Source organism: Tupaia chinensis, unplaced genomic scaffold, assembly GCF_000334495.1.
Source record: "Tupaia chinensis unplaced genomic scaffold, TupChi_1.0 Scaffold000528_1, whole genome shotgun sequence".
Lineage (NCBI taxonomy): Eukaryota > Metazoa > Chordata > Mammalia > Scandentia > Tupaiidae > Tupaia > Tupaia belangeri.
In genome coordinates, this window is record NW_006160041.1 from 6,187,303 (window position 1) to 6,207,762 (window position 20,460).

The following is a 20,460-nucleotide window of genomic DNA, read 5'->3' on the forward strand; positions in this document are numbered from 1 at the left end:
AAACAATGCATAGATTTCAATATTTTTATACCAAAATAAACTCATATTTTCATTCTTTCCATCAGTTTTGTTTCATTTTTGCTATAGGACAAACGCACCTGCCAGAGAGAGAGAGGGAAAGTAAGATCTCACCCATCAGTGGGATGGCCATTCTCCTCTTGGAATTTTGGGCACACATGCACACACACCCAGTGTGATTTCTCAGGTTACCAGGTCTGGGACTTGATATGCACAGTTGGCCATGTGGGATTTAACATCTTAACCTCCAAGCCTCCTGCTGTCACGCCATGAGCTTTTTTTTTTTTTTTTTTAAAAAAAAGAACTATTTAACTTTATTTATTATTATTATTATCATTATTATTTTACAATTTGATCAGAGACAGACAGAGAGAGAGAGAGGAAGTGAGAAAGCAAGCCACCACGTCTGAGACTTGAACCGTGGTTAGCCATGTGGGAATCCAGGGCCTTTAACTACCATGCCACTTGCCGGCCCCCATGCCATGAGCTTTTTGAAGTCCCCTTGTCATTTAGAGTTGTGTGAAATTAAGAGAGAATTCATGTGGGAAAAAAACCCATAGCACAGTACTTGCCACACAATAGGTCCTCAGTAAATACTAGGGATAATAGCAGTAGAGATAGTAGGGAAAATTAAATGATAAGTTCAATTTTGTCTTCATTTAGATTTTGTTGAGCAGTGGAGTGGAGTCAACATTAGAAATTAGAACAGGGGGTGCCAGCAGTTAGCATAATGGCTGTCGCTGGACTCCCACGTAGTCGATCTCGGTTCAAGTCTCAGACCCGGTGGCTTAAACTCACGCCGGGCACGTGTGCATGCATGCCCAAGATCCTGAGAGGAGAATGGAGGAGAAGGGATTGCGGCGTGGCCATCCCCTCTAGGGTGTTGATTTCTCACTTTCTGTCTCTCTGTCTCTTCTTGTCTGTCTGGCGAGCGCACGCATCCTATAGTGAAAACCTCCCCCCCCCAAAAAAAGAAATTAGAACAGGGACCAGCAGTTAGCATAATGGCTATGTCGCTGGACTCCCACGTAGTCGATCTCGGTTCAAGTCTCAGACCCGGTGGCTTAAACTCACGCCGGGCACGTGTGCATGCATGCCCAAGATCCTGAGAGGAGAATGGAGGAGAAGGGATTGCGGTGTGGTCATCCCCCCTAGGGGGTGATTTCTCGCTTTCTATTTCTCTGTCTCTCTCTGTCTGTCTGGTGAGCGCACGCGCCCTATAACAAAAACCTCTCCAAAAAAAAAAAGAAAAGAAAAGAAAGAAATTAGAACATATTCTGAACTGAGTCCATCAATTAAGCAAACAAATTTGTCTTTTGGATGTGTAGATTTTTCCATCTATAAACTTAGAATTGAAGAAGAAAGCAATTCCAAGTTTGAGATAATACACATACCACCATCTTTTTTTTTTTGGAGAGGTTTTTGCTATAGGGTGCGTGCGCTCACCAGACAGACAGAGAGAGACAGAGAGACAGAAAGCGAGAAATCACCCCCCAGGGGGGGATGGTCACGCCGCAATCCCTTCTCCTCCATTCTCCCCTCGGATCTTGGGCACGCACGCACACACGCCCAGCGTGAGTTTAAGCCACCCGGTCTGGGACTCGAACCGTGGTTGACCACATGGGAGTCCAGCAACATAGCCATTACGCCAACTGCTGGTCCCACCACCATCTTAACTAGTACATTTTCCGCAAGTTTCTTGGGGGTGAAATTATTTGAATAACTGAGTTCTGTTCCTACATCAGCCAAAAATCATCAATTTTCTGGAATGACTCAGACTGCTAAAAATTAGAGTCTACATAAACCTCCAGGCAAGATATATATAATTGCTCATTTGTCAAGTGAAAATGCATTACCATTCTCAAAAAAAAAAAAACCTGTAAAATATTATATTAAACCACAATGTGTGACACAGAAGATAACCAGTACTATTATCTGGCCACAGGGTGGCAAAATACACCTGAGTCCAGAGAGAACACAGGGCTATGAAACTGCAATCCTCAGATTCGGAGAGGTGTTTAACTTCTTCTTTATGTGTTTTGTAGGCTCTTCAGTGAGATTCATCACTAAATAGGGCACATGTCCTTGCCAGAGAGACAGAGAGACTGAAACGAGAAATCATCCACCCGGGGGATAACCATGCTGCAATCCCTTCTCCATTCCCCATTCAAGATTTTGGGCATGCATGCACATGCACCTTGCGTGCATTTTAAGCCACCAGGTCCGGGACTTGAACCACTGTTGACTATGTAGGAGTCCAGTGACAAAACCATTATATCATCTACTGGGTCCCAACAATGATTTTTATTTTCAAAGGATAGAATTCATCATATATTTGCTCCATAATTCTAATTTTAGCAAACAATAACACTATCAAGTGCATATCTCTTCTCTCTCCTTTTGTCTTTCCTTAGTTTCTTTTCTCTTTTCTCCCCTCTTTTATTCTCTCTTTTTCTCTTAGCTTTTATTAGTCTTTTAACGCAATATTCACAGAATACCAAGCATAATCTCTTCTCAATGACCAGAATGTGTTTTCACCCTTCCAATATTGGCTTAAAAAATCAAATTGGGCCCTGCCCCAGTGGCAGACTTTGCTGAAATACAGTGCTCCACAGCTTGGGTTCTATTCCTGGTCCAACCTAAAGGCCAAACATGGCAGCACAGACCTGTAGCCCCAGAGACTTGGGGAGGCAGAGGCAGCAGCATCTCTAGCTGGAGGCTGGCCTAAACGGCATAAGGAGACTGTCTAAAAAAGAGCTGGGCGTGGTGACGTACACCTGTAGTTGCAGATGAGAAGCTGAAGGAGGAGCATCATGACAGTGAGAACCTGATTTAAAGAAAAAAGTAAATCAGAATTTTGTCTCACTTTTTAGGTTTTTGCCATAGGGCATGTACACTTGCTGGAGAGGGACAGAGAGAAGGAAAGTGAGAAATCACCACCTTAAGGGAAGACCACAGCACAATGCCTTCTCCATTCTCCTCTTGGGATTTTGGGCACACACACACACAACCCCTGTGTGATTTTCAAGCCACTGGGTCTGGGACTTGAACCGTGGTCACCCAAGTGGGAGTCCAGTGCCTTAACCACCATGCCACCAGCTGGCTTTCTCAGTATGGTGTTTATGCCATGATCCACCCTCGACTTCAGCAGTCCAGATTACTGTTGAGAGAAAGGCCTGAGGATATGAACCTAGAACCTTTCATATAGATGTGGCATTGCAGGACATTGTGCTACTGATGTGCCACCAGCTGTCCCTATATAATAATTCTATTTTTAATTTTTTTTTTTTTAGTTTGCTAGAGGATGTGCACTCACAAGAGAGAGGGAAAGTGAGAAATCACCCCCAAAAGGGATGGCCACTACTACCCCTTCTCCTTCATTTTCCTCTCGGGATTTTGGGCATGCACTACACAGGTGCCAGTCATGTTTTTCTAGCCCGGTGGCTGAAACTTGGACCATGTACTTGGCTCTGTGGGATCCAGCTGCCTTAACCTTCATGCTACCTGCTGGCCCTTATTTTTAATTTTTTGAGGATTTACCATTCAATTTTCCACAGCTACTGTATCATTTTACATTCACTAATACTGCACAAAGTTTCTAATTTCTCTACATCCTCACCAACACTTGTATTTTTTTTTTTATTTTAGTGGTTGTTATTTTGCTTCTTTTTTGCCAAAAGGCATGTACACTCACCAGAGAGAGAGAGAGAGAGAGAGAGAGAGAGAGAGAGAGAGAAAGTACCCCTCATGGGGCACATGCACTTGCCAGAGACAGAGACAGGGAGAGGAAAAGTGAGAAGTCAACCCCCAGGGGGGATGGCCAAGCTCCAATCCTTTCTCTTCCTGGGATCTTGGGGATACATGCACACACACCCTACATGAGTTTCAAGCCTCTGGGTCCACCCGACTCGAACTATGGTCAGCCATGTGGGAGTCCAGCGATGTAACCACTACACCATCTTCTGGCACCATTATTATTTTTAATATTGCTATAAGACACATGTGCTCACCAGAGAGAGAGAAAAAGTGAGAAAGCAAGCCACCAGGTCCAGGACTTGAACTATGGCCAGTCATGTGGAAGTCTAGTGTCTTAACCCTCTTGCCACCTGCTGTCTGTTTGATACACAATTTTAGAAAAATTTCATGAAGCTCAATTTGCCTATTTTTTTCTTTTGTTGCCTATATATTCAGTGTCATATCACTAAATTCAATGCTGTATTTTTTTATTATTATTATTATTATTTTGCCTTGTGTCCTTCTAAGAGCTTAATCATTTTAGGTCATTTGTTTAGGTCTTTGATCTATTTTGAACTAGTTTTTGTATAAGGCACTAAATAAGAGTCCAACTTCATTCTTTTGAGAGTGGATATCCAGTTTTCCAACACCATTTGTTGAAAAGACTCCTTCCCCATTGAATGATCTTGGTGCTCTCTTTCAAAGTTTATTTGACCCTGGGCTGGCAGGTGGCATGATAGTTTAAACGCTGCATTCCCACATGGCCATTCGTGGTTCAAGTCCTGGACCTGGGCCTTGTTTTCTCCCTTTCCCTTTCTCTCTGTGTCTCTCTCTGGTTGAATTTAAAAATAACAATAACAAATGGAATTAAATAAATAATTAATTTTAAAAAAGTTATTTGACCCTATGTGCAAAGGTTTGTGCTCTTTCTTCTTTTCTTTTCTTTTCTTTCCTTCCTTCCTTCCTTCCTTCCTTCCTTCCTTCCTTCCTTCCTTCCTCCCTCCCTCCCTCCCTCCCTCCCTCCCTCTCTCTCTCTCTCTCTTTCTTTCTTTCTTTCTTTCTTTCTTTCTTTCTTTCTTTCTTTTTTTGAAAGAATTTTGAATAGGGCACATGAGACAGAGAGAGACAGAAAGTGTCTTCACCCACCCCAGGGAGAACGATCACACCACAATCTCTTCTCCTCATAACCATTACACCATCTACTAATCCCTCAGATTCTAGTCTATCCATTGGTCTATATGTCTGATTTGTGCCTATATCACAGTGTTTTGATTACTGTAGCTTTGTAATAAGTTTTGAAATCAGAAGTGTGAGTCCTCCAGTTTGTTCTCTTTCAACCATGCTTTGGAATCTCTAAGTTTAACATTTTTATATTCCACGTATAAATGAGATCATGTGGTATTTGTCTTTTCCTGCGTGACTGAATAATTTCACTTAACATAATGCCCTCAAATACTAGCTTTATAATTGTCAATGTATTTACCTTTACCAATATTTTTATTTCTTTTTATTTTTAAATCACTTTTTGTTTGCCACAGGCCACATGTACTCACTGGAGAGAGAGATGGAAAGTGAGAAAGTATCTCCCAGGGTATATGGACACAGCACAAACTCTTCTCCTACATTCTCCTCTCAGAATTTTGGGCATGCATGCACACATGCCTGGTGTGTTTTTTTAAGTCACTGGTTCTAGTACTTGAACTATGAAGTCAGCCATGTGAGATCCAGCCACCTTAACCACTACATAGGCCTTTGGCTGGCCCCAAGAGATTTTTATTTCTAATATGGCTTTGTATTACTGTCCAGTGTTTTTCATTTTAACCTACAGGACTCTCTTTAGCATTTCTTGCAGGACAAGTGCAGTGTTAAAAAAAGCTCGATCGGGGGACCAGCAGTTAGCATAATGGCTATGTCGCTGGACTCCCATGTAGTCGACTGTGGTTCGAGTCCCAGACCCGGGGGCTTAAACTCATGCCAGGTGCATGTTCGTGTGTGCGTGCCCAGGATCCTGAGAGGAGAATGGAGGAGAAGGGCTTACAGTGTGGTCATCCCCCCTGGGGAGTGATTTCTCGCTTTCTGTCACTCTGTCTCTCTCTGTCTCTCTGGTGAGCGCATGCATCCTATAGCAAAAACCTCTCCAAAGGAAAAAAAAGAGAGAGAAACAAAATCTCCCTCAGCTTTTGAAGAACAGTGTCTATATTCTTGATTGACACTTTTTTCTTCTTTTAGTTCTTTGAATACGTTAACCCACTGCCTTCTGGACTCAAAAGTTTCTGATGGCTGTCTTGAGCTATTTTGTTGCTTTCAAGATTTTTCTACAATATGACTATAATTTTTCTTGGTGCAGTTACTTTTGAGTTCATCCTTCTTGGAGTATTTTCGGTATTTATATTGATGTCTTTCATTAAGTTTGATACATTCTGAGCTATTATTTCTTCAGATGTTCTTTGCACTACTTTCTCTTTCTATTCTCCTTCTGTGACTCCTGTAAAGCATATGGTGGAACACTTGATGATGTCCCACAGGTCTTTTCAGCTTTGTTCATTTTCCTTCAATCCTTTTTCATTCTGTTTCTCATACTTGATAGATTGTCCTATTTTCAAGTTTACTGACTCTTCTGCCTGCTCAAATATATCTATGAATGCCTCTAGTGAATTTTTCATTTCAGTTATTGTACTTTTCAGCTCCAGATTTTTTTTGCCTTTTTTTTAGATTTCCTCCTTGTGTTTTTATTTTGTTGTGTTTTGCTATAGTGTGTGTGCACTTGCCAGAAATAGAGAGAGAACAGAGAAATACGGAGAGGTGGAAAGTGAGAAATCACCCTCCCCAGGGGGGCATGGCCAAGCTGCAGTCCCTTTTTCTCCATTTTCCTCAGGATTTGTGGCATGCATGTACACATGCCTGGCATGATTGTCTTTTCTTTTTAAGAATTATTTTATTTATCTATTATTATTATGTTTAATTTTACCAGACAGAGAGAGAGGGAAAGTGAGAAAGGAAGCTGCCAGGTCCAGGAGTCAAACTGCTGTCAACCCAACTGCCACACCACTTGCCAGCTCCTAGTGTGATTTTCAAGCTGCAAGGTCAGGTAATCAAACCATGCAGTACCCATGCGAGATCCAGCTGCCTTAACCTCCATGCCACCTGCTGGCCCTGATTTTCTACTTCTTTTTAACATTTTAATTCTTTTCCATACATTGTTCTTTTAGCTTTCTTTAGTTCTTTAAGTATCTTTAAGACAATTGCTTCGAAGTTTTTGTCTACTACATGCACAATCAGTTCTTTCTCACAAAAGATAGTTTCTGTTAAATTTTTCCCTTTGAATAGGCCATATTTCCTGTTTCTTTTTATGCCTTGTGATTTTGTTGTTGTTGAAAACTAGACAGTCAAATCTAATAATTTGGTAACCATCTGAGAATTGTATACTTTCTCTTCCCCAGGGTTCATTTTTTTTTTTTTTAAATAAAATCGTTGTAGGAAGCCTCTGTCAATTATGAGTCTGAGATATAAACTTGAGTTCGTCTCAGGTTTTTTTCTAAGCCCACAGCTTTCTTTGGGCATGCACAGTGATTAATTTTCCTGTATATGCTAATGTTTTTTTTTTTTTGTAGTACACACTTTTAGAGAATATTTTGTTTTAAAACAAGTCTATAAATGTAAAAATGGCACACAAAAATACAGATTACTCTGACATGTTGGGAAAACAGCATTTGGCTAGACTTGAGTCTGGAAGTATGGTATGTCTGGGGGCATCCTCAAGTCAGTCCAATTGACATCCTTTTTCTTTTTTGAGGGAGAGATTTTTGTTATATTTTTGTTATCTCTCACTGGAGAGATAGAGACAGAGAGACAGAAAGCAAGAAATCACCCCCAGAGGGAGGGGCGGCCACACCACAATCCCTTCTCTACCATTCTCCTTTTGAGATTTTGGGTATGCACACACACGCCCAGCATGAGTTTTAAGCCGCAGGGCTCAGGATTCAAACTGTCGTCAACTACATAGGAATTCAGTGACTTAACCATTATGCCATCTATGGGTCCCATCCAATTGCGGCCTATCATCAGTCCTTGTCACTTATCTGTAAACAAAATTTCAAGTATTATTTAGTACTTTTTAACTACTAAGACATTGAAGCATAATCATTTCCTGTGTAACACTACTTTAAGATATTCTTCATGGGAACCAGCAGTTAGCATAATGGTTATGTCACTGGACTCCCACGTAGTCGACCGCGGTTGCGTCCCGGACCCAGTGGCTTAGAACTCACGCTGGGCGCGTGTGTGTGTGTGCCCAAGATCCTGAGAGGAGAATGGAGGAGAAGGGATTGCAACGTGACCATCCCCTCTGAGGGGTGATTTCTCGCTTTCTGTCTCTCTGTCTCTCTCTGTCAGTCTGGTGAGCGCTCGCGCCCTATAGCAAAAACCTCTCAAAAAAAACCCAAAAAGACAACAACAACAACAAAAAAGATGTTCTTCATTAGGCCTGAGCAGATAAGGGCACTTTATGCTATTATTGCTAAGACTTATCATTTTTTTTTATTTAAAAAGTTAATGTTTATAGAAATAATGAATTTTGGCCTTTTTTTTTTGCATTTTGAATATATGAGGAAGTAATGATTTTAAACAAATTAGCAGGGCTAGCAGGACAATAGCTTAATTGTCCTTCCAAATTATATCTTGTGAAGCAATACCGAACAATACTGGTGGCGTAGTGGTTAAGGTGCTGGACTCCCACATGACTGACTCGAGTCCTGGACTTGGCAGCTTGAAACTCACACCAGGTGTGTACATGTGTGTGCTCAAAATCCTGAGAGGAGGGACCAGCAGTTAGCGTAATGGCTATGTCACTGAACTCCCATGTAGCCAACGGCAGTTCGAATCCTGGACCTGGTGGCTTAAACTCACGCTGGGCATGTGTGTGTGTGTACCCATGATACCGAGAGGAGAATGGAGGAGAAGGGACTATGCTGTGGCCATCCCCTCAGGGGGTGATTTCTCGCTTTCTGTCTCTCTGTCTCTCTCTTTCTGGCGAGCGCACGCACCCTATAGCAAAAACCTCTCAAAAAAACAATCCTGAGAGGAGAATGAAGAAGGGCTTGCAGTGTGCCCATGCACCCAGGAGGTGATTTCTCACTTTTTATTTCTCTGTCTCTGAATCTCTGGTGAGTGCTTGCACCCTATAACAAAAATATCTCTCTCAAAAAAAATTAAATTAAAAAACTATTTAATCTTTTTGATTCTATATACCACATTTTAAAAAAATCACTGACACTCATCAAAAGGGTCAACACCTGAGCTTTAACACACATGGCGGCATGAGTAGTAAATACATACTTCTCTGAGACTGGAACATGTACCTCTTCCTCATGTGTCTGGCAGTTCCTCTTAGGGAACTTTAGGATTCAGCAACTCTACAAAATGAGTAGCTTCCAACAATTTTTGTGAGACATCTTTAAAAAAAAAATACAATTTCAGATACTTGATTCCAGAGTAAGACAAATATAATCTCAAGAACCTCAGCACTAAAAGAAGCTTCAGAATTCTTCCATTGAGCTTTTCTGACTAGGTTAATATCAATGGCACTTTTCTAAAACAAAGCAAGTCATTTTTAAAACTAAGAACACACATTTAACATAATTTAATAATGAAGTTAGAAAACCACGATTATATTTCCTCACCTAATTTAGAATTGTACAAACACAATAACTTAACAAACATTAAAGGCATAATGGTTACGTTGCTGAACTCCCACATAGTTGACTGTGGTTCAAGTCCTGGACCCGGTGGCTTAAACTCATGCAGGGTGTATGTACATGCCCAAAATCCAGAGAGGAAAATAGAGGAGAAGGGATTGCGGCATGGGCATCCTCCCTGAGGGGTGGTTTCTCTCCTTCTGTCTCTCTGTTTCTCTCTGTCTTTCCAGCAAGTGCACAAGCCCTATAGCAAAAACCTCTCTAAAAAAAGAAAAAGAAAAGAAAATTGCTTCTTGAGTCTTCAAAAACTAAACCAATTCAATACCTTTGGTTGTTTTGTTTTTCATTTAGGTTTTAAGGTGAATTATCTCAGGCTATTTATTTCTGTTAGCCTAACTTCAAATCTAAAGGCAAACTGAAATGCATGTTTTTTCCTATCTCCAGAAGAGATTGACTCACCTGCAAGCATCCTATGATTCTCTTTCTGTTCAGCTCACAATGCAAATTTAGCTTATTGTCCTTCCAAGTTATGTCTTGTGAAGCAATGCTGAAAAATTAAATATAAAAGTTATGATTTGGCTATAAAAATTGTATTAATTTTTAAGCTTGATTCTAAAAAGACTAATTAGAAGAGCATTTGCAAGAAATGGCTCAAATTTTGCTCTTTAAAGTACCCTGAAATTATAGGCCCACTCTCCTAAAATTTTAAAAGGCTTAGGCTTTAAAGGGCATTGCAGTGACAGAAGCTTTTTTAGTCATTTCATAAAAAAGTAACACTTCACCGTTCTCCCTTTCAAATGGTTCTCTCATATGCTTGCAGAATGAAGGCAAAGGGAAAACCAAGAATAAATCCGAGGGCTCCAGCAGTTGGACTTTCTGCCAATCTCCCTATTCCCAAGACAAAGAAAAGACACAATCGTGCATGTAATACTTCATAGACAACTGGAACTTTGCAATCTCCGTCAGTATTTGATGCCCCATATCTCCTGGTTCTTTTTGTTGCCAACAGTTGACAACAGTGGTGAGATGGGAGCAATCATTAATAATCTGCAGACAAGGAAGGGCTTCCTTTACTAGCAGAAAGGTACCATCTGGCACAATTCCCAAAACTTGTAGTGTTTTTAGTGTGGGAATGACTCCAAGTTTAAGTAAAGTTTTGGGTATAAGATCATAGCATAGGCTAAATGATACATGTTGGATAGTTTAACTGGAAACATTTCTGTCACTGTCACTTCAGTAGAGGTGGAGAAGATCGGGGCATCTTCTTCTTTTTTTTTTGGAGAGGTTTTTGCTATAGGGCGCGTTCACTCGCCAGACAGACAGAAAGAGACATAGAGACAGAAAGCGAGAAATCACCCCCCAGGGGGAATGGTCACGCCGCAATCCCTTCTCCTCCATTCTCCTCTCGGGATCTTGGGCACGCACGCACATGCGCCCGGCGTGAGTTTTAAGCCACCAGGTCCGGGATGCGAACCGCGGTCCACTACGTGGGAGTCCAGCAACATAGCCATTACGCTAACTGCTGGTTCCCGGGGCATCTTCTTTATTTAAATTTTATTTATTCATTCATTTATTTTAATTTGACCAGAGAGAGACAGAGAGAGATAGAGAGAGAGAAACTGAGAAAGCAAGCAACCAGGTCAGGGACTCAAACAGTGGTCAGTCTTGTGGGAGTATCCAGTGCCTTAACCACCATGCCTTCGGCAGGTCCCAATTGAGGCATCTTCTAACTAAAGTAAGAGACACTTGATTTTTGGAAATTCTTTTGGGAGTGAGGCGATGGTCACTGATACATGTGCAACAGCCACTTACACATGCTATTCAGTGAAGTCATAATACCAGAAGAGGTTCAGCTCATCCAGCCTGGAACAGCTACTTAACAGACTTCAGGGCAGATTCGGAGAATCCAGAACATCCATTAAGGTTTAGTCACACCAAATCTTAATTCTGAGCAAGATTTTTGACAATGGGATTCAAAAGCTGTAAACCTTCCAGGCTTAGATTCTCCAATTTGAAATGCCAAGACAGAATGCCGTGGAGGGTAGACGCATCTATTACCGAGTTCAACAGGTCCATGCGCTGAATGTGAAAAGGGCTGAAATGTTCAACCAATGGTGGTCCATAAATGATTGTGGACAGCAAAAGCCAACCACCCCTCAAGACATCAACCAACCAATCACATCTGGATGCAGATTTTTACCTGTAAAGTCTAAGGTCTGCCATAGAGACTCATCAAGCACCAGGTAATACCACCTTTTACAAACATGGGAGATTTTAAGCAGTTTCAGGAGACATAAACAAGAAAAGATCCCTAAGAGCAGTTCATCGGGGAGGGAGTCCCATGACACACCTATAAAGTTCTCTAGATTTAGCTTAGGTCTGCAGACAATCATAAAGTCTTTGTCATTCCCTTCGCTCTTTGCCCATTTCTGGGAGGGGTTCTGGGGTGGCCTAGGTTTGAGAGCAGTTCTTGAGGTATATTCTTACTGTCCACTTCTTCCTTCTCCAGGGCAGAGACCTCCCATGCCTGACAGCAGTTCAGAACTCTTGCTAGAATCCCACCTCCACATGAAACTTGTGGTAACATTGCTACTCTGGTCTAGCATCTCCTGGAGGTGCTTCCTGTGCCTGATGTCCAAAAAATTTCAAATATGTGCATTAATTGCAGGGCTTCCCCCTCCAGGATTTCTGTTTTGGTGTGCTGTAGTTGCACTCAGCTCTAGACCTGGGAACTCTAGTAATGTTCCATCCCCACCACATACTCCTATGGCAAAAATCTTTTTCTTAGCATGCACTTGGTAGAGAGACATAGTGAGGGAAAGCAAGAAATCACCCCCCAGGGGGGATGGCCGCACTGCAATCCCTTCTCCATTCTCCTGGGATTTGGGGCATGCATGTACCAAGCATGATTTTCAAGCCGGGTCAAAGACTCAATTTGTGATTGGCCACACTCGAGTCTAGCACCTCAACCACTATGCCACCTGCTGGCCCTGCACAGGTCTCTCTCTCTCTCTCTCTTTTTAGAGTATTTTGCCATAGGGTGCATGTGCCCAAAATCCTAAAAGAATTAAGAAGAATGGCATGCAGTGGGATCATCCCCCCCCCCAGTTGATTTCTCACTTTCCCTCTCTGTCTCTCTCCTGTGAGTGCACACACTTACTCCATCTCTCCCATCTGGCTGGTCATCTGTATCTTTTGTAATCATTAATTGGTACATGTAGAAAAAGTGTCTCACTGAATCCTGTGAGCCCTTCTACAAGTTAATTGCACCTGAAGAGGGAGTCATAGGAACTCTGGTTTGCTGGTTCAGTAGGGCAGGCCACACACTGGACTTGCAACACATCTAAAGTGGCAGCAGCCTTGGGGACTGAGCCTTTTACCTGTGAGGTCTGGCACTCTCCCCAGTAGATAGTGTGAAACCTGAATTGAACTGGAGAACACCTGGCTGGTGTTTGCTGGAGAACCTGCTGCAGAATCTGCCCCAGAGAATCCCCACACATTTGGTGTCAGAAGTGTTGAGTGACTATGTGAGAGTAGAGAATTGGAAGAAAACGGTTTTTGATTTGTCCTATGTCTAGAATTGTCAGGAGCATTGCATTGAGGGCCAGCTTCACTAACTTGCTGTTCAAGAGAAGCCAGTCCCCACTTGATGACCACAGTTGAATCCTGGTCCAGTCAACCTGAGACATGCCAGGGCCACATGCAAGTGCCCAAGACCCGATGGACTGGAGGAAGGACATGGTGTGGCCACATAACCATGCCCTGTGGAGGGTGCTCATCTCTCTCTCCCTCCATTTCACTGTCAAGTGTATATGTGAACAAAGGAGAGAAAAAATAATTTTAAAAAGATTGCACTGAGTGACCAAGTCTGTAAGAGTAAGAAAGGCACTTTGTTTCCCCCCCTATAAAAATATATTAGTGACAGGGCTGGCAGGTGGTGTGGTGGTTAAGGGTTCTGGACTCCCACATGGCTGACCGTGGTTCAAGTCCTAGACCTGGTGGCTTGGTTTCTCACTCCCTCATCCATCTCTCTGTCCCTTTCTGGTCAAATTAAAAAATAAGTAAATGAATAAAGTTAAATAAAATAATCATTTAAAAAATTCTATTAGTGTTGAGGCCAGCAGGTGGCATAGTGGTTAAGGCACTGGAATCCTACATGGCTAGTTGCAGTTCAAATCCTGGACCTAATATCTTGAAACTCACACAGGGTGTGTGTGCCTGTGTGCCCAAAATCCCAAGTGGAGAATGGAGGAAAAGGGATTGTACTGTGGCCATCTCCCTTGAGGGGGAGGGGGATTTCTTTCTGTCTTTCTGTCTCTGTCTCTCCGGTGAATGCATGTGCCCTGTAGCAAAAATTGCTCTCAAAACAAACAAACAAAAAAACAAAACAAAAACAAAAATCAGTGTCCTTTTGGCTGGAACTGGCATCTTTCAGGAATTCACCAAAAAGATGAACACAAAAGGAAAAAAAGAGGCACAGATACATGTTCTCTAGGCCTTTTAGGAAACATGGAGTGTTCCTTTGGCAACATACATGCAAATCTACAGGAAAGGTGAAATTGTAGACATCAAGGGAATGAATACTGTGTAAAAGGAATACCTTACAAATGTTACCATGGCAAAACTGGAAGAGTCTACAATGTTACCCAGCATGCTGTTGGCATTGTTGTAAGAAGAGCAAGATTCTTGTCAAGAGAATTAATGTGCATATTGGGCATATTAAGCATTCTAAGAGCAGAGATAGCTTCCTAAAATGTGTGAAGGAAAATGACCAGAAAAAAAGGAAGACAAATAGAAAGGCACCTGGGTTCAACTGAAGCACCAGCCTGCTCCACTCAAAGAAGCACATTTTGTGAGAACCAACGGAAAGGAACCCGAACTTCTGGAACCTACTCCCTATGAATTCATGGCATGATGGGTGTTAAAAATAAACTCCAGTCTATAAAACAAACAAACAAAATCCATTAGTGGGCTAAAGGGGGTAAATTTTGTACTGTCCAGATAATCAGGAGACATTCTGGAGCATTCTTGACAGAATAACCTCTGGGGGAAACAAACAAAAATAATAATAGAAGACTTCCAGTCTGCAGAAGCTCTGAGGTAGAAGGGGAGTTTAATTTATTACAAGAAAGTTTTATGGAACTACAGAATGGAGCCATTCTTATAGAATGCAGGATCCAGCTAATGGTGTGGTGGTTAATTCAGTTGGCTCCTACGTGACTGACTGCGGGTTAGAGTCCTGGATCTGGTGGCTTGAAAAACACACTGTGTGTATGTGTATGTATGCCCACTCAAAATCACAAAAGGAGAAATGGAAAAGGAATTGTGGCATGATCATCCCCCATTGGGTGGTGCTTTCTCAGATTGCTTTGTTGCAGAAAAAAGACACTAGGAAACAAAAAGCAGCACTAAGGAGAAAAAGGAGAACTCTTTTTATGTCAGTGGGCATGGAGGAGTTAATGCTCTCAATCTCCAGCCCAGGCTTAGAATTGGGCACAATCTTTTATGAGTGATTGGGGAAGGGCAGTTTCAGCACACTTCAAGTGTACTATCAGAGTAGGAGCTCAGTGTCTCCCCTAATACAGAGCTGGCAGAGAAGCAGGGAATTCATCCTGCTCAAGACCTCTGATAACTCAACAGTTCAGGGGAGGAGCAACTATTTTGCAGGGAACAGAAAGCCCAGGTGGCTATCAGCCCTGGGGTACTTCTCTTTTTATTTGGAGAGGTTTTGGTAGGTTGTTTTTTTGTTTTTTTTGTTTTTTGCTATGGGGCACATGTGCTCGCCAGAAAGACAGAGAGATGGAGAGTGAGAAATCACCCCTGGGGGGGATGGCCATGCTGCAATCCCTTCTCCTCCATTCTCCTCTTGAGATCTTGGGCACACATGCACACACAGCCGACATGAGTTTAAGCCACTGGGTCTGGGACTCAAACCATGGTTGACTACCTGGGAGTCCAGCAATGTAGCCATTATTCCATCTGCTGGTCCCAGACCTGGGTTATTTAAAGGTTGCTCACAAGTTCCAGGTTGCTCCATATCAGCTTCTCTCTTTCTCCCCAGTGAGTGCATGTACCCTCTCCTAAAACATAAAAATATAAAAGAATACAGAATGGGGGCAGTCAAGGCCCAGTGGTTAAGGCAGATGGATCCCACATAGCTGGGCTATGCCATTTGAGTCTCAGTTCCAGGTGCATGCACACGTGTGTCCAAAATCTCAAAAGGAGAGTGAGGTGAAGAAGATATTGTTGCGTGAGCATACCCAATGTTGGGGGTATTTTCTCACTTTCCCCAACTCTCTCTCCTTCACCTTGGTGATTACATGAACCCTCTGGAAAAATCTAAGAAAAAAAAATACAGAATGAATTTAAATAATTTTCAATTGCGTGTAGATTTGTGTTGGCTCATTAAAAATATTTTTGGTGTACCCTTGGCACACACTATAAAGTCCAATTCTCTCTCTCTCTCTCTCTTTTTTTTCATTTTTTCTTTTTTGGAGAGGTTTTTGCTATAGAGCATGTGCACTCGCCAGAAAGACAGAGACAGAAAGCAAGAAATCACCCCCCAAGGTGGATGGCCACGCTGCAATCCTTTCTCCTTCATTTTCCTCTTGGGATCTTGGGCATGCACTTACACGCACCTGGCATGAGTTTAAGCCACCGGGTCCGGGACTCCAACTGCAGTCAACTACATGGGAGTCCAGTGACATAGCTATTATGCCATCTTCTGGTCCCTCTGTCCTTTTATAAAGAATTATTTAATTTTATTCATTGTCATTATTTTATTTTTTTGAAGTTGACCAGAGAGAGAAGTAAACTGAGAAAGTAAGCTGCCAAGTCTGGGACTCGAACCACAGTCAGTCATGTAGGTGTCCAGGTGCCTTCACCACCATGCCACCTGCCAGCCCCCAAAATCCAATTCTCTCTCTCTTTTTTTTTTTTTTTGAGAGGTTTTTGCTGTAGGGCACATGCGCTCACCAGAAAGAGAGACAGAGACAGAGAGAAAGTGAGAAATCATCCCCAGGGGGAATGGACATGCCGCAATCCCTTCTCCTCCATTCTCCTCTTGGGATCTCAGGCATGCACACACACACACACAGCTGGCATGAGTTTAAGACACTTGGTCCAGGACTCGAACCACGGTCAACTACATGGGAGTCCAATGACAGCCATTATGCCATCTGTTGGTCCCTCTAAAATCCAGTTCTCTTAATCAACTATTGCTTTTTTATTTTTAGAATTACTTTAAATTTTATCCATCATTATTTTTAAAATTTGACCAGAGAAAGACAGAGAGAGAGAAAGTGAGAAAGAAAGCCATCAGGTCCAGGACTCGAACCATGGTCGGCCATGTGGGAGTTCAGCGCCTTAACCACCATGCTACCTGTCAGCCCCCAGCTATTGCTTTTTAATAAGACAAACCTAATAAACATCAGGCATCAAGGACAGCACATAAAATAGCAGATTATGCAATAGAAGTTTGGACAAAAAGACGTCAATGTGCGCAGAAATAATTGGGAACTGTTTCAGATCGCTAAACTGTCGATTTCTCTGCCCCTGCCACTGGATTAGTCAAGGTTCTTGGGACGATGTGAAGAAGAAAGGAAGGGAGGGGAGAGAGGTGGGGAGAGTGTCACAAACAATCCCCATGCCAGTTTGCTCACCACAGGTGAACAGATTTTATCCTGTTCCTATACCGTGGTGGATTAGGAAAGTATAGGTATTTTGACTTTAACTCTGAAAATGTTACCTGTAACTCTGACAAAAAATTTGCTAGCAGTTATGTGTGCTGTTCAGAAAGGGGGAGAGGCAGGGGGAGGGGGAGAGGGACTACTTACCAGAGACAGAAAGTGAAAAACCATCCCCCACTAGGGTGGATGGCCAAGCTGCAATCCCTTCTCCATTCTCTTTTCAGGATCTTGAGCATGCACGCACGCACACACACACATACACACACACACACACACACACACACACACACGCCCGACATGATTTTAAGCTGCTGGGTCTGAGATTCAAACCGTGGTTGACTGTGTGGGAGCTCAGCGACGTAACCATTGTGTCATCTGCTGGTCCCCCAAAATATCACTTTTACTTCTGCCTCTTCCCAACCCTAAATTCCGGTCTTGCTACTGAGCCAAATGTTACCTCTGCCTCCCAGTCTCACCTAAAAGCCATCTTTTGTGTGAAAACGTCCCAAGCCCTCTAGTTCATACTGAGTTATTCCCATCTGAGTTTGTTTTTTTTGAGAGGTTTTTCGCTATAGGGCGCGTGCGTTCGCCAGACAGACAGAGAGAGACAGAGAGACAGAAAGCGAGAAATCATCCCCCAGGGGGGATGGCCATGCTGCAATCCCTTCTCCTCCATTCTCCTCTTGGGATCTTGGGCATGCACACACATGCGCCTGGCGTGAGTTTTAAGTCACTGGGTCCGGGACTTGAACCGTGGTCGACTACGTGGGAGTCCAGCAACATAGCCATTACTCTAACTGCTGGTCCCCCATCTGAGTTTATGTTGACATTCATCAATCAACTGAACAGTTATTTGTTGGGCGCTGATAATTATCAGTTGATTACATGCTGTTTTATACTTCTCAATTATGTGTATATATATCATCTCCAAGAAATCCTTAAGGATTGCCTCATTTTTATTTTCTCACAGAACTGGCACAAAATAGAATGTAGTATCTTGAATTGAGTAAATTATATACATGATAAAAAACTTAACCAGGACAATTAAACAGGTCACTTGCGACCTTGTCAGCTTATGATTACTAACCATATTAATTGACTCAAAGGCCTTATTATTATTTTAGAGAGAGATTTTTGCTATAGGGCACATGTGTTTGCAGAGAGATGGAAAGCAAGAAACCACCCCCCACCCCCCCACCCCCCGGGGAATGGCCACAGTGCAACCCCTTATTCTCTCAGGATTTTGGGCACACACGCACATGTGCTTGGCATGAGTCTTTTTTTGGGAGAGTTTTTTGGCTACAGGGCATGTACGTTTGCCAAAAAGACAGAGCGAGACAGAGACAGAAAGCGAGATATCACCCCCCCAGGGGGGATGGCCACGCCACAATCCCTTCTCCTCTATTCTCCTCTCGGGTTCTTGGGCACGCACGCACATGTGCCTGGCATGAATTTAAGCCACTGGGTCCAGGACTTGAACCGCGGTCGACTACATGGGAGTCCAGCGACATAGCCATTACACCAACTGCTGGTCCCTCAGCATGAGTTTTAAGCCTCCAGGTCCGGGACTCAAACGTGGTTGACTGCATGGGAATCCAGCAACATACCCATCAACTGTTGGTCCCTCAAAGGCCTTATTAATAAACATTACTCTTCATTATGCCTGATCTCATTAAATCTTGCATTATGATACTTTGTTTAAAAATGTTTATTAATGGTTCATTTTCATAGCTCAAAAAAGGTATTACAGATAATCAGCAGAACGAAAAATAAAACCTCACCTCTACAGAGATAGCCAGTGTGTAGACTTTATTACATAGGCACATATTATTTTTTAAAAAGTAGTTTTACATAAAGTTAACCACAATAGTGCAAGAAGTTACACTGAATGGGGATGGATGATGAGTGAAGGAAAATGCAAGCCTTGGATCAGCTGAATTGCCCACTGGATCTTGGGTTCATCCACCCTGATGCACTGAACTTCACTATGGACATTACAAAAAGGGAGTGTGAAGAAGAGTGTTCCTGTCACCCCCTGGCTAAAACACTGATTCAGATTAATCTGAAAATGGAAAAGTGTTCTCCAGGTTCTGTTGGCAAGTAGAAACAAAGGTTACAAAATGCTGGCTTAAGAGTCAGAGGAGGAGAGCACTGCCTTTTATTCCCTCATCCCATAGTTTAAAAACCTCACCCAACAGGCAGCAGCCTTCCACAGTCCCAGCACGGCTCCTGAAGACGCCATTGGGGTTGCACATCCTGAAGCACAAGATGGTGAGCGGCGGTTCTTAAGGCTTCAGTCACAGTGTGGCTGAGCCGTGGCCACAGCAAATCTGAGGGTTTGATCTGATCTACTACATCTGATGAACACGAAGCACAACCAGAAAACTCAAAGCCTGATCAGACATACCACAAAAGAGATGCTATTTTTCAGCCTGTCCATGTTTTCAAATGTTTTAAACCACCTTTTTATATTAAAATGGTGAGAATGGGAGATGTCCCTTTCTCCCATCTGTTTTGTCATAATTTAACGCTCACAGGAAATTTACTGTGTTTTTGCACCCTTAATCTCTGTGGTCTTTTCTGTAAGGACAAATGAATACATCGTTGATCATTCCTAACATCCTCAGTACCTTGAACGGTTAGACCTACTTCTGCCTCAAGTGGTATCCAAATCCTACCACCGATTTTAGAGACCTGTCTGCTCCTTTTCGTTCTCATGCCCCTATGTTGCTGGGTGATGCCAGTGGAAAGCCCAGAACAGTATTCCAAAAGGATCTTCACCACCTTCCTTGAGCCTTTTTTTTTTTTTTAAGGTTTATGCCAAAGCCATGTGTGTTGTCAGAGAGAGAGACAGTGAGAGGGAAAGGGAGAAATCAACCCCTGGGCAGGGGGATAACCATGTACCAATCCCTTCTTCTCCCAGGATTTTGGGTATACGCACACGTGCTCAGCATGATTTTCAAGCCTCTGGTTCTGGGACTTGAACTGCAATTGGCAATATGAGATTTCAGCACCATAAACACTATACTACCTGCTGGTCCCTCTTAGGCCTTCTTTTCATCCGTGCTTTGAAGGCAACTGCAAATTATAGGACTACAGGGTTTACTATGTTTTTTTGTTGTTGTTGTCTAGGCAGGTACAAAGGGTAAAGATGTGAAAAGGAAAATGATGAAACAATTGATTCTTCCAATCTTCGAAACTTAAATTTCTTGGCTTTTAAGAATGTATGAAGAACATGTTGGTAAGAAGTATCACTGCAAGGGGCTCCAAAGAATGTTTTCTAAAATAACCCATGGAACCACAGCTGGAAAGGACTTGAGAATCAA

General features: G+C 42.6%; 1 pseudogene; it reads right to left on the reverse strand.

Annotated features, from left to right (window-relative positions):
- Positions 1-11,122: 11,122 nt before the first annotated feature.
- LOC102490667 (S-phase kinase-associated protein 2-like) lies at positions 11,123-19,376 on the reverse strand (annotated as a pseudogene).
- Positions 19,377-20,460: the final 1,084 nt, after the last annotated feature.